Source organism: Aphelocoma coerulescens, chromosome 3 (genome assembly GCF_041296385.1).
Source record: "Aphelocoma coerulescens isolate FSJ_1873_10779 chromosome 3, UR_Acoe_1.0, whole genome shotgun sequence".
Taxonomy (NCBI): Eukaryota; Metazoa; Chordata; class Aves; order Passeriformes; family Corvidae; genus Aphelocoma; species Aphelocoma coerulescens.
The window spans coordinates 18,256,663-18,271,564 of NC_091016.1; the positions used below are offsets into that span (position 1 = coordinate 18,256,663).

The window sequence follows — 14,902 nt, forward strand, 5'->3', positions numbered from 1 at the left end:
TCAGGGCAGAACATCTTGTTTTATTAGAAACAGGGTCTTTACAAAGTATGAGGAAAAGAAAGCACAAGATTTAAGGTGGAGTTTTAGGTGTCTCATCTTTCAAAATACTGGGCATGCAGAAGCCTCTGCTGCACAGTGACAGGCTCCATCTTTGCTTTAGCATGTATTCATGGGGATGAATATCTTTAGGGCAGCAAATTAACTTGATATCTTTCTGGATGTCTGTTTAACTGAAGCATGTCTAAAAAACTAATATTTGAGTGGAAGAGCAGTGGATTCAACATAGAAGGAAATAATCAGGAATAAATGTGAGAAAGTCTTTTATTTCTTGCTAAATAACACACACACATACAAAAGGATCAAACTTTCCTTCAGCAGCCTGTTGCTGTGGTGGCTTTTCTGTCACTTTCTACTGACAAATGCTATAAATTATATTCCAGTGTAATACACAGAATAATAAAGTTCTTTCAAATGCTTCATATAACTAGGAAAGATGAGAGAAAAGGAAGCTATAGTTTGATATCTGTCTCAGGCAACTCACCCATTAACTTAGCCCCTTCATGACCTAATTCCCTTATCTTCACAACTTCTCAGTGAGGGCAAACTGTGCTGCACTCCATTCCAAGGGCCCCCAAGGATCCATGGCATAGAGAGACCAGGGGCTCTTTGCATTTTGCTTTCTGATTCCCACCAGGTTAAACACATGGCAAAGTAGTACTCAGAACTGCAAAAAAAAAAAAAAAAAAAAGAAAAATTTTCTCCTCATCACTGTAAGGAAAGAAAAACAGCAGGATCCAGTCTGCATTCTACTGTAATAGCTCAGTGTTGAACTCCCCTGCTCTCCAAGTCAGTGGCTTTATGCTGGCTTGCTTAACCAAGACAGGTGCAAGGTGAGGGTCAGATGTGAATCCAGATACAGAATTTCAGGCCTGCTTTGGTTTATTTGAACTGGCTGATCTGTTCCAGTGTTTTAGAAGGAGCTGGTCCCCTCAGTTCCTGTAGGAAAGGAAATAGCTTCCAAAGGTTTCCTCCCTTTATGTAAATAAGCTGCGGCTGCAGCAGCTGATGGAAGCAGCATGATTGCAACTCTATTTAATTTCAGTACATGTAATACATGTCCCTGTTGGTTATTCAGAGTATATACAGTGCTCTATGCACCTAGCAGAGAGTACCAGCAGCATCTATGTTTATTAGTCCCCAGATACATGCTTAGTTTAGTCATTTGCTCAATTATACTGCCTGGGTATTTGCTTGAATGCAGAATTGAATGACTTTGGCTTTGCTAATTCATTCTTCATTCACTTCTCAGTGTTCAAGAAAATTAAATTCTTAGTGTATATACTTTCACAGGCACAATGGGTTTTAAATTAACTCACCCAATTGAATCAGACCCATAGCAAATATGCGAATTCCATGATCAACATAAATGGAACAGAATTACCCATATATTCAGCACTGGTGAGGCCATACCTGGAATACTGGGCTCAGTTTTGGAGCATGTCCAGAGAAAGGCAACAAAGCTGGTGAAGGAGAACAAGTCTTAAGAGGAGTGTCTGAGGGAGCTGGGGTTGTTTAGCCTGGAGAAAAGGAGGCTCAGGGGACCCCTTATCACTGTCTGCAACTGCCTGAAAGGAGGGTGTAACCAGGTGGGGTCGGTCTCTTCTCCCAGCTAACAAGTGACAGGATGAGTGGACATGGCCTCAAATTGTGCCAGGGGAGGTTTAGATTGGATATTAAGAAAAAATTCTTCACAGAAAGCATTGAAACAGGCTACCTAGAGAAGAGGTGGAGTTACCACCCTTGGAAGTGTTCAAAAAACGTGTGGCTATGGCACTGGATAAAATGGCTTGGTCGTGGTGAACGTGATGGTGGTGCTGGGTTAACAGTTGAACTTGATGGTCCTAGAGGTCTTTTCCAACCTTTACAATTCTATGATTCTACCTCTGGACCACCATGTCCTATCAGCTCTGGCCCCTCTGAAATTCAGAGCTGACAAACCACCTGGTGATCAAGAATCATACTAGGAGAATATTCACACACATAATATACACAAATATTAAAGAAATGAATAAAATCAATCAGTCACAGGCAGGAGGAAAAAACTAGGCTTATGTAGAAGGTGAGATTTGCCTTAATAAGAAACCAACTGTATAATTACACCAAACTACATAATGAAATCTTTCCTGATTTGCACAGCTTTTACCTATACTTTCCAGAAGTTAATAACTCTTTCCATAAATATGTGTTACCTTTGCATTCAAGTGCAGTTTGCATTATTTATTTTAATTATATATCCAGTTGAAAAAAAAGTTAATGAATGCCTCATTTCACTTGCCCACAGAGCACCTATGAAGAGGGTGAACATTTCCATATTTTTGTCTCCATTTTCTTTTCCCAGCTTGTCATTATGCTGACTGAGGAGGCTCAGACTCAATTTGCCAAAGCCAACCCTTAGGTCTCAGAGGATAAAGGGTTGCAGTGACTGCTGCTCCCAGCTGGCAGTCTGTCAGCATGAGAACTCGAGTCCCATTCCCAGTCACAAATAACAGTTATTTAATTAGGTTCTCCCCTTTCCCCAAGAATTGTCCAGCTCATCCAGAAAAGGCCATTTTGCTTGTGATAAGCTCATGGAAATAATCTCCATAGCTTCCATAGCATCCTTTCTCCCTCACTCCTGGGAAAAGGTTAGGGCAGGAAATACAACAGGAAAACTGTTCCTGGCACGTTCCCACCACTGAGTCACTGAGCTCCACAGTCCATGCTAACTGACTTCTCCTGTGATGAGCAATTGTTTGGAGGTGTCACTGCAAAAGTGATCTACACTTAAAGCATGGCTTGCTGCAGACATGATTTATTTTTTCAGAATCACCTTGTTATTATTGCAATTAAATTGTTCCTTCCCTTCAAACACAGTGGTAGTTGAAGATTTTCTGCGAGCATTTCTGTAGGCAATCCTAGCATAACAAAAGGACATTCATTCAAGAGCTGCATGTTTCCATCAGACTTTAATCTCCTGAAAATGAATTTTCGAGGCCTGTTTCCAGCACGACTCTCTTTAACCAGAGAGTTGCTAGGGGAAGTAAAAGGCCTTTGCAGGTAAGTCAGTAGTTATTCACAGGAGCTGACATTCACTCCTTTTAAAGCAAAATGTTTGACGATTTGAGTCACATAAAATATTTTTGATTATGAAAAGAAATTAAGGAAAAAAAACCGCCAAAAGCAAAATAAAGTAAAATCCAAAGAGACTCCTGAGGGGACCTGAAATCACAGCCTGTCTCACAACTGGTCTCAGCTCAGAGCTGTCCTTGCTCCATTCCTTTTCCCTGTTGCCACTGTGAATCAGTGAAAATCTGTTCCTCCTCTTCTGTGGAGCTGGAGTCTCTGCCAGCTTTGCTAGCTGAATATAATTTCTCTGTGGCCAAATAAATGCCAGAGCTGGTAAAAGGAAAGCCACAGGACCATGCAGGTGTTGAGGGAAGAACATTCCCTTCCCTACCTGGCAGCTGTTAGACCATTGGTGGGAAACTGCACTCCAAAGTGCCCTCCACATGTTCCTACCCTTCTCTCTCTCCAGAGCCCGACTCAACTACCTTAGCCAGGAATTGGGCTCAGCTGACTCCAAGCACCTTCCCAGCTGAAAAAACCAGTTACCTGTACAGGTCTTTAATGATGCTCTTCCAAGTCCACCTCCCTACGTTCCTTACGTTCTCAGCCCTAATCATGAATTTATGCCCTTGTACCTGATGACCTGGGGGTTATTTTTGGTAAGGTTAAAAGGCTACTTGTTCATGGACATTCCCTAACATGATGACAGCCATGTTCTAGTGTCTGAAAGAAATCATGCAGTGTCTCCACAGCACATTCTTCAGGAGGAGCAGCCAACCTACCCCAGCTGCCTGCCAGGCTCCTCATCCAGCTACCAGGCACCCATCCCTTTTTTTCAGGGACATCTTCACAGGCAGGGAGCATTCACAGCCTGCCAGGGGGTTACACTGCAAGGTGACACTGTGATGGGCACGTGGCTGGAGTCCTCAGCAACATGAAAACAGGAGCCCAGAACTGCCTGGCTCCTCCTTTTCTTGGAAAAGGGGAATTTCCCAGCACTCTGTTCATTCTCTGTGGTGGTTATGGGATGTAGCCATAGTAAGAACCACACTTGTTGCAGAGCTGCTCTGACAGGGACCTTTCTATCTGTTTTCCCTACTTGAGTAAATCGAGTAACAAAGGAGTCCTAACCTTTTCCAGATGGACAAAGGTCACCAAGGCTCCAGGGTCACAGCCAGGTCTTTGCTGCTTTCTGAATATATGATCTCTTCCTTGGAAGTCTGACACAGCTCTATAAAACAGAGGAATAGGTGCTATACTTCTATAGCACAAGGGTTTAACTGAAACTAATGTTTATGAGGTTCTTTGAGAATAAATGTGATATATGTGTAAATTTGATTATTTTAATAGACCTTCACATAGTACTAACATTGCTATTTACTGCCATTATTTTTCCTAGACTATTTTCAGCAGCATTTTCCATATGTAACTTGACTTTATTTTCTCTTCACCTTTTTTAATTATTCCTCCAGAAAAGGCTGAGGGCTTAATAAGAAGTTTGAGTGGTACCTGTGTATTTTATCTCAGGTGGCACATCTGACACCTCTGAGTTAGTGCAGTCTGCTAGCAAGGGCTGTGAGGTCTTGCCAGATCTCATAAACCAAACAAGGTTGATCCTTGGATGGAAACCTTAGAAGAACACCCACATGGCACATGAAGTAGTATTTCACCTTCTGAATTGTCACTCTTGCCCCTGAGTCATTTCTACGGCCGGAGTTCAGCTAGGTGGCTGGGGTTCTTTGCTGAGTTATTATAGCTACTACAATTCAAAATACGTTCAGAGGGAGCCCTTGCCATCTGTGGTCATTAAAGAGCTCAGAATTATTACTCCACCAAGAACTAAACTATGTATATAGGTATTTTTACAGGTAGCAGGCTGTACTTTATGTTAGAAAACCCTGCCAGCAATTTCACTTGGATTCAGTAATTTTGTCCCTTTGTCTGCCTGCAACAATACCAAACCTACAGGGTTTTTTTTTCTCCCAGGGACTTGGGAATAGCTGCTATTATGGGAGAATCAAATGCTGACCCATCCAGCAGCCTCCTGGAGTTTCTAGAGACTGCAGAAGGGAGCTGCAGGTGCCCAATATATTTCTGAATCTGGCCCCAAAGGTGTGTGAGCTCTGGAGGCAGCTGAGCTCTGCAGAACACTCCAAGCTCCTTCTCCCCCTCTGAGAGCAATTAAGACCAGGAGAATGTGCCTTCAGAAATCCACACTTGCACACCCAAGGGGGTGCTGATGCATCCAGTGCTTGGGCTCTCTGCATGCACTCCTGGCATTCCCAGGGTTTGAAGAGGTGATGCATTCTGAAAACAGGCTAAGTCCTTAGGGGCCCTGCTCTTAGCACAGAGGTGTGCTTGAGCTGCTGAACTAGAACGTGCAATTTCATGTCTGGATCTCCAAAACACCCATGCAGCACCCTTTCGCACCCGGCCTCTGGGTGTAGGAATCATCTTTATTTTTCCACAGTATTAGCTTAAAGAGTCCGAGTTGCCTTTGTTGCTTCGCAAAGATTAACGCCAAATTCAGCCACAAACATTAATTTTTATTGCCTTAGAACAACAAATGGCAGCCTTCTCTAGGTGTTTCTATAAGCCCTAAGAGACATGTTCTCCACAGGCCATTCAATGCTTTGATGAGAATAATTACATTTTCCTGTACAGAGCCATTTATAATTTATTTTTAATTTGTGTGTGCGGTACAGTTTTGTCTGGGGAGCCTGCTACTGCAGCTCATGCAATTTAATATTTCAGGAAGATTAGGATAAAAAATGGCTTGTAGAAACTCTGTGACAGCTTCATTACTTAGTTCTCTTTCTAACCATGAGAGTTAACCCAGGCTTCTGGCTTCCCTCTGTAGATACAATGGCTCTTTTGTTTTGTTTTGTTTCTAGATCCATATGGGATCTTCCCTTATTGACTTGCAACTTCCCTCAGTGTCAGCTACGTGACCTTTCTCAGGTGTGAGAGCATAGCAACGTAGATGTAAAACATAAGAAACATCTTCAGTAAAAATTGGTGATCAAAACCACGCTTGGAATAGTGACTGCTTATTTATCATACTTTCCCTGAAGAGCCTCAAAGTGTTATCAGTGAAAAGCCTGAGAAAGCTGTGTTGTCAAAAACCTGTGAGACTGAGAAAACATAATTGCTTCGTTATGTAAGAACGGTTTGTTGTAGCTTCTGTTGCCTTGCTGTCTAACAGAGACAATGCTGGTGGGTTTTAGCTTCTCAGCTCAGCTTTGGCACCATAAATTGTTCACCAAGATCTTTTTATTTACTTTTCTACCCATCTGACTTGAACGGTGTCATCAGATGAATGCTTAATATCACACTAAAGGGGTTTAAAAGCTAGCCTGAGCCAGAGATGTCCTCTGCACTGCAACAAACAGTAACCAGCTGCATGCACACACATCATTTGTTCCAACATGACAGAAAATGACTACAGGTAAGGCACTTTCAGCAGGTCACTACAAAAATCAGGAGTGTATCATGAATGGTTATTGCCAGAAGAAGCTGGGAGCAGGGATAGTAACTCTTCATCCACCTGATAACACCCAAACAATGCCCTTTGCAGCAAACTGTGGGCTTGGGACAAAGGAAATTTAGGTATGTCTTGCAGATTTATGCCAAAATTTGATCCATACTGACTTAAACTGTTTGGGAATGCTTACTAGCCTCTGTCCTGTCTATGTACTTAGAATGAGGCACCCAAATCTTAACAATTCCCTAGAAATTAATGGGATAATAATAATGTTTTGACTTCTAAAGGTCTGTTGGTCCCAAGCTGAGAAAAAGAAATTGCCAGCTCACATCTCTCCATGAATCTGGAACAAAAAATAACAAGGATGATGGCTCACCATCTGTTCAGCAATTGCTATGGAAAGGTTGGAGGATCTCAGTCCAGTTCTTAGCAGATGTCTATTGACAGCATCCATGGCCACTGAGGGTGTGCTCACCCATGTTCACTCAGCTGTGTGGAGAAGGCAAGACAACACCAGCACTACCTACACATTGCTCTTGCACATGTACATCCAAGTCCCTCCTTGGAGGGGCAAATCACTTTTAAACTGCCTGAATGCCCATGTCCTGCTGACACAAGGAAGAGCATTACAGTAATTTGGATCAAACATGAGCCACACAGCAGATTGCTCCAGGCCCCCACTGATGTGTGTTACACCCCTTTAATTACGCCCATGACAAGGCACTTACAGGGAAAGCTCTCTAATATATTATTGCCATTCTAACATCCTATTAACACCACAGATGAGAATTTTTCTGCTGGATGCATTCTCTCACTCCAGTTACATGTTCCTTTGCTGCGTCTGTAAGCTGTATCAACTTTTGAAACGTTTCAATTTCACTTTAGAAAGACAGCGCACCTGCAAATCTTAGATCATACAGGGGTCGGCATTCAGAGCTTCACCAGTCTGCTGTCTACAGCAAACTGAAAAAAAGGCTGTTAATTTAAAACTACACCACAGGATATGCCTTCTAGATGAGTTACTTCATATTTGATTGAGCATTTGCTTTTCTCACCTACAAGGTTTTGATTGCCACTAATCTTGCTGGATGTAGTATCCTGGATCAAGCTGGCTCAGACCTCTGCACAGACTTTATGCAGTCAAAGGCTTTACAGGAGAAGTCTGTGCTGAGAGGTGTGTTCAGAAACACAGATACTTTTCCCTGGACTAATTTCACAGGCAGATGAAGCTCCCAGCTTCAGTCTTGCAGCCTTGGGGAGAGCAACAGGCCTGTGCAGAGGTCCCTGGACGTCCTTGTTGGAAATATTGTGAGGGGAGCTGGCTTTATCCTCCCTTGGCACATATTCTAGCCAACCTAGAGCTGTGTGCAGTGGGGAAATGGCTCATGTTTGCCTGATGAGAGAAGAGATAACAGAAGGGAGCCAAGGGATGGTGAGGGAAGAATAAGAAAAACTGGCAATGTATCCTCTTTCTGAACAGAGAGCTAGCTCGTATATGACCAGGAAGATACAAGTCATAAACTGTGGAAAAAGATAAGAAGTAGAATGAATGGGAACAACTGCTGTCCTCGAGTTACACAGACTGGCTGAGGAGCACAAGCAGCTCCTCTCCTTTGAGCACCCCATGGGCATCACTGAAAACAGACATCTCAGGATCTACAAAATCTACCCTTTTTTTCCCCCCTCACATACAAAGCAGGATGCTGTTAGTCTTGGAAGATGCACTGAGACAGAAAGACTGGAAGTTCACGAGTCACTGGCAGCTCATGGCTGGAGATGTATCCTGAAGAATCACTATTGATTTTCTGTGTTCTCATACTCACCCCTAGGCATAATTTCTTGGCCACTACCCAGGGACAGGATGCTGAGCCAGATGGACCTTTACTCTGAGCAAATGTGGCCTTTCTGATGTTCCCTTGTAAAGTATGACAAACTGGCACTTACAAAAAGCAGTAAAAATTTTAATTTATTGCTGACAAAAACTTTAGTTTAATATCCATTATCTCCATCCTTAAAAGTCCCAGTACATGCTTCTTGTTTTGTAATGAAAACAATACTCAATAAAAGCAAAAGTACTCAGACATGCTATTTACTAGCTCCTTCATCAACTATTGCTTCTAAATTTTCTGATTCTCTTCTAATTTTTGAGATTAAAGCCACAAGAAAAAGTAAACTGATATGGCAATAAACAGCCACCAGAAGAACAATTCCTGTCAACCCCTGTGAAAAGTTTGGAGAACAGCCTGGTCAGCTGCTTTCCATGCCTCATACAATCTTATTGGGAACATGGATAGTTTTGTTTTCCTCTGAGAAATCCATGAGGGTATCAAACCACAGAGAAGCATGTCAACACTGGTTGAACATTATTGGTAACCTTTTTTTCCTAGAACAGCCCTGTACAGTTAAAAGCTGCCACTTGAACACTAGTATCTTTATGACATCTTTTGCAAGATTTTGGTGGATTTTTTAAGTTACATTTTTGAGGAAAAGCATCCAAAGTTACATCCTTGTTATTGCTTTGAAAGAAAATAACTAATGGATGACAGGTACCTCACAAGGACAGCTACCCAAGTTCAGAACAGACTAAGAATTACCTGCTTGGGAATGTGGTGGGTCACAGCACAGGATAACACAAGGCAGACAGCAGGCTGTCTGCTTTAAGGAATAGTAAAAATATGTCCTCCCTCTCTTCTTTGGGTTCATTAATTTCATAAGAAGGTGGGACAATATTAAATTACACCTTCAGTACAGACACTTGATAGAAGTGAACACAAAGGCCATGGGTCACTGAGCTCCCACTGGCAGCTGTGACACCAAATGGATCATCTGTGTTGACACTGAGAACAAGCAGGGAAGGAAGTTTGCTTTGAAAGTCACAGCAGTGACTGGGTGTCAAAACCTTGGGGCTGGCACTCAGCTCCATGCAGTGCACCAATGCTCTGCTCTTCCAGATGCAAATGCATCACTGAATCACATTTCTTGCAGTGAATGATTTGACAGCTGCTGGTCCCTTGGCCTTAGATCAACTGGTGAGAAATCCACGCTGGAGCTTACTGGGTGAGCTGTTGGAGCTGTGTGCTGGGATTACTCAGAGAACACCTTATCTGAGGGATAAATGACAAATTTGTTTGTGTTTGTGGATACAGATCCCTTAAGCAGAACTGGTTGCATGACCTACAGTTGAAATGTCTCCTGACATCTGATGTCTTGCAACTTGGACACATTTCAGTGACCATGTTGGCCAAGTTTGGATTAATTTTGAAGGTTCATCTAAAATGAAAAGTTACTAAAATATATATATATATTAGTCCAAGTTACTGGACCTTCCTTTTGCCTCTGAAAAGTTCTTGTACATGTCTATCACCTCTTAAAAAGAGTACTGGATTTACTGTCGTAAGAGCAAAACCATCATTAGCTCCAAAGAGAATAACATTTCATTGTCCAAGTAAAATGGATTATTTTATAATACTGCAATTTGTTGTCCTTAACAGAGATGCAGGTACTAAATTATTGAATTCACTTCTGCTCTTTTCACCTAAACACAGATACTCCTCAAGGATCTTTCTCAGGGCTGTCCAGCAGAGTTCATTGCTTTCGAGGTGAAAAAATGTAAAGCTTTTCAGAGGGTTGTGGTTTGGAGGAGGCTTTTGTAAAGATGCCTTTAAAATAGCATTTGATTTTCTAACTCCAAAATATAAACTACTAATGACCATTTTTAAAATGAAAACCCAGCTAATAATATTAAAAAATGAACCATTGTCACACTTCCAAAAAAAAAAAATCTTAATAATATGAAAATGTCACAAGGCAGTTTTAATTTTGAAGCTGTTCAATTTCTTCTTTGCTTGAAAAACACCGACCACTTTTCAAGTTTTATTTGGCTTCTGTGTGAGGTCCTCCCCACAGAAAGCCACATCATTTCCCAAGTTTACCCAGATGAAGATTTGAGCAGAGTGTTTTTTCCCTTCCATTAGGGGAGCAAACCTGATCCTGCAAAAGCGAGCATAATCCTCTCTGCATTAATACTAACTGCACTTTAGAGTACTTGTAAAAACACATTCTCCTAGCCAGGCAGTCTCACATTAGGAACAGCTGTGGGTCATGCCAAGTACTGCTAGAGAGAGAAATTAATCTTCTCTTGTAAAATTTCTGAAAGACAATCACAACCCCCAATTAAAAAAAAAAAAAAAAATTATTAGCACTTTTGGTTTTGGGGACTGAGCCAATTAATATTTAAAAAGCAGATGGGTCTCAGATTGGTCCTTTTAATGTAACTTGGATGTACTCTGTTGAGCAAATGCCTAATAACTTCGTGGGTGTTTACTTAGAAATGGCATTTAGTTTAAACACAGCAACAGTATCTGTACTTTAAAGGGTCAAGTGGAGTTGCTGAATTTGAAAGAGAAGGAAATTCAAATGCTTCAGTTGGTCATTTAGAAAAGGTGGGACTTAAAGAAGAGTAAGAGTAGAGCAGCAAATAAAACTCGGGAATGTGGCAGAGACTGCATAGCTTGAGCAGTTGATGTAAAAAACTTGATGTGCAAAGGACTGCTCACATATTTAAGTCATGTTAGAATGAGACCTGTTGGCTCCTGAGTTATCTGTTAGGCCAAGGTGAAGAGCCTTCCACAGAAACAATTAGGTTTGAAAAACCTCCAAGATGGAGTGCAGCCTATGACCAAACACCACCTTGTCACCTAGACCATGGCCCTGAGTCCTTTTCTTAAAAGCCTCCAGGGACATGACTCCACCACCTGTGCTGTTGAAGACGTACTCTCTTGAACTGTTACCCTGTGAAGTTCACTTTGTGTCGTCAGAATAATTAATCTGCCCTAGAGGACGTTCCTGGATGGAGAGTTCACACTTGGATTCAGCTTCTAGGTGCACATAGTCATGATCCAGAGCTCCAATTCAATCTCAAACATGTTTAGCATGACAGTGGGTAAAAGCCTCCGATTGTTTCAGAGCATCCAAGTGAGAAAACAGAACCCCTGACTGATGCAGCGTTGCTCAGTCAGAAGTGGGTCAATACACAGAGGCCTTGCAGCAGAGACCTTTGTGTTCCTTCAGTGAACCTCATTCTCACTGCCCAGGGATTCCTGGCTGAGAACAGATTTCCGAACGGGACTTCATACATATTGAAAAGAAATGAGAAGATACTTTCCATCTTGATACAAAGATCAGGTGCAAGTCAGTTTTCACTCTCCCTTAGATCAACCTCAGGGAGAGATTCAGTTATGATGCTGCAGTTTCGCTTTGCTCATGACAACCCTGTGGAAAACACTGGCCTCACCTTCTCCACACTGCCTGAGCAATACAATAAACATGGAATGCTTTGACAGCATCTCCTCTGAACTCTGGAAACAGAGTTTGCTGGAAACACCTTAAAAAGCAAGTCAGAATTCTGAGTTTACAGAAGGGATTCTTACTCAGTTTATCTGTTCTACGTGCTTTTGTAAATCTTATCTTTACTAATGAAGCAGCAAGCACAGGGGAATGAGCTGGGTTGTGTCCTGTCGCTGGCACCAGCAGCAGAACTGTCAGCTCAGCACTGTAGATTTTCTCTTGCTTGGCTGATGTGAGAGACAGAACACGTTTCTCAGGCAGAGGATGAGTCTGTGGGTCAGATTCTCTGCTGCAATACAGACTCAGGGATTTCAAAGCGAATATTATGGCACAGTCATGCTTCAAAAGTAATGGTGAGCTTCTATACTCCTTCTACTCAATGCTTTTCAGAGTAAGCCCTCAATTTTTCAAGCTTAAAAGACAAATGCCAAGGCTATGGAGCCAAATTTCTCACTACTGTGGTTTGAAGCAGCATCAATTTATATATACTACAGGACATCAATCTCTTTTTAAAGAGACTTGATGATTTTTATCTATTATTTTCTTTTAGGCTTCTTACAGAATTATTTTAGTTAGCATTTCAAGAGATTTTCCTGCTCTCTGGAGGAAACCCCAGCCTAGCACCTTTCAGTATGGGGATTGAGCTGGCTGCTTTTTGGAAGTAGCTAGTGATTTTATTAAGGAAGCTTATGGATGACTACACGTTTTCAGAAGTTTTTGACAAATACAGTTTGGTTTTTAGTTCCTTTACCAGGTTTTTCCAGCATCTCTTTTGACACGCACAGACCACTACTGATGACAGAGCATTTCTTTTGAAGGTTCACACACATACATCCCTTCTCTCCTTTCCAGTACATTCATTTTTGCTAAATTCTCCCTTTAACACCTAATGGGCCAATTGCACCAGCTCTGTTTGCTCTCTCTTGCTGCCTGATGCACAGCACAGTCAGACATGGCAGCAGCACAACACAGGACAATTTACATCCATTTTTGGGACAGATATTACAGTGACTTACAGCATAAGGAGAACTATAAAAGACTACTCACCTGTAGCTATTACACAGATCAATTTATACAGGAACACACCCTGAAGCCAGCCATAGGACAGTCTAAATTAGAGGTGCCAAGGATCAGGTCTCTTCACAATTCAGTGCACCTTCAACTACATCTAGGATCAGTGGTAGTTGCAGATATGCTGCAGATGCATAATTCTCTCCCTCAAGAGAAATCAGATATGGAAGACAGTCTCTCAGGCTGCCAGCAATGAAGAATTTCCCCTTACAACATAATACCAGTCATCTTAAAAACTTACATTTTGGGGATATTTTGGAAGGAGAGTGGAGGCAGATACACCTGCAGTCACAAGTAGGTGTCAACCTGTTGAACAGGAGATCTGCGGTGTGAGGTTTGTCACAGTGCTCAGAGCTGGGTCTGGGTAAGTTTTGAAGAGAACTCAGGGTCTGTGTTTGCAGAGAAGCTGAGATCCAACTATAACAGCCAGTGCCAGGGTAGATAGCTGAGACTACAACTCTGACTTCAAGTTCTGATTTTGCCTTATGGAATACTTTGCATGTCATCATTCCCAAAGCCATTAACAGCCACAAAGAGAAGGTTTACAGCAAAAATGAGAGCCCTTTTCTGTTTTATGTGTTAATGTGGCATTAAAAAAGGAAAAAACAAGGAAAGGTATAAAGGTAAGAAAGAAATAATACTGCCACTCTGAAGGCACTTTAATTCAGCATCAGCCTGGCAGCTGTGAAAAAGAGGGTCTTTGGAAGCTGCCATTATGCTGCCTCCGCCACCTATAATGCTTCATAATGGATTTAACACAATGCCTCTCCAGGTATAAAGAAGCAAATGGCACCATTCCAGAGGAAAAAAATGCCTTGATATTTTTTTAGAAGGAGGAAGAAGGTTAAGCAGAGCATTGGTATTCATGTCCCATCCTCCTTTCTTCACCTCTCCCTTCCCACGATGACTTAGGGTATTTTATATACAAAAAGCCCACTATTTACATAAAGGAAAAAATCACAGCCTACCTGCTAGATAGCAAACATACCCCATATTTCAGAAGAGCAATAATGTGGGAAATGACTTATGTGTGATTCAGTCTTGTGTTCCAATATGCATATTGGCATTACCACACTCATCACTACAGTGAACACAGCGCAGAGGATCACAGATTCAGCTGCAAAATACAGCCTGTAGGCACAGTGTTGCACACTGAACTCTCCAGGCCCAAGAAATTCATTGGGACAGACCCTCAGAAACCAGCTCTGCAAGAGTTTGTAATGCAAAGGAAAAATTTGGGGCTCGAGCATCTTAGTGGCAGATGCACCAAAGTTCAGCATTGGCCTCTGCTCGTGCAGCCTCCCGCTGCACTGTGGTGTAGGGGCAGGATGGACTGAGGAGGAGGTCTTGGGGCCACCCAACTGTGCTGCAGGCAAGGCACAGGTGAGCCAGGCAGTGCTCTGGGGTCAGGCAAAGACAGCAGGTGAGCTGCCCAGCTCAGACATTCCCTAATGCTACCTGCCCGTGTCAAAAGCCCTGGTGGGGACTATTTACAGGAAAGGATATAAATGGAGCCCAGGGCTGCACACATGCTTTGTGAGAGCCTAGGACACCCTTTCCTCACTGCCATCCCATTGCTGTTAAAAGAATAACCTCTCCATTGATGGTTGTGTACCAGGTAAGCTGCCTTTCATCATTTCTCCCCCAAGGTGATATGGTTCACACTCTTACTGACTCTTCTTCCCCTCATTTCCCCATCTCCTCTGTGCTAAAGTTCTGCTCTTCTCTGACAAAGGGGGCTGCACACCCCCAGCAAGCAGTGCCATACCCGTTGGGCCTGCTGTTGCTAAGAGACTAAGTGAGAGAGAGATCCTACCCACTCAATTTCCCCTACAAATCCCAGTATTCCTCCTATTGCTACTCTCCAGCCCTACAGAGATACTGTTGATGCAACCT

The 14,902-nt window shown here is 42.4% G+C and overlaps 1 long non-coding RNA gene across 3 annotated transcripts in view; it reads right to left on the reverse strand.

Moving 5' to 3' along the window:
* Window positions 1–334: 334 nt before the first annotated feature.
* LOC138107721 (uncharacterized) overlaps window positions 335–14,902 on the reverse strand; it is a 28,465-nt gene continuing 13,897 nt past the window's right edge. Inside the window, exons 1-4 of one of the 3 annotated variants that reach the window (XR_011149668.1) lie at window positions 6,966–7,063; window positions 4,237–4,336; window positions 1,471–1,520; window positions 335–724 (exon numbers count right to left, since the gene is read on the reverse strand). This is a non-coding gene — a long non-coding RNA (uncharacterized lncRNA). Of the gene's footprint in view, window positions 725–1,470; window positions 1,521–4,236; window positions 4,337–6,965; window positions 7,064–14,902 lie in introns of those variants that run through there. The other 2 variants (XR_011149666.1, XR_011149667.1) reach the window with 2 other exon arrangements.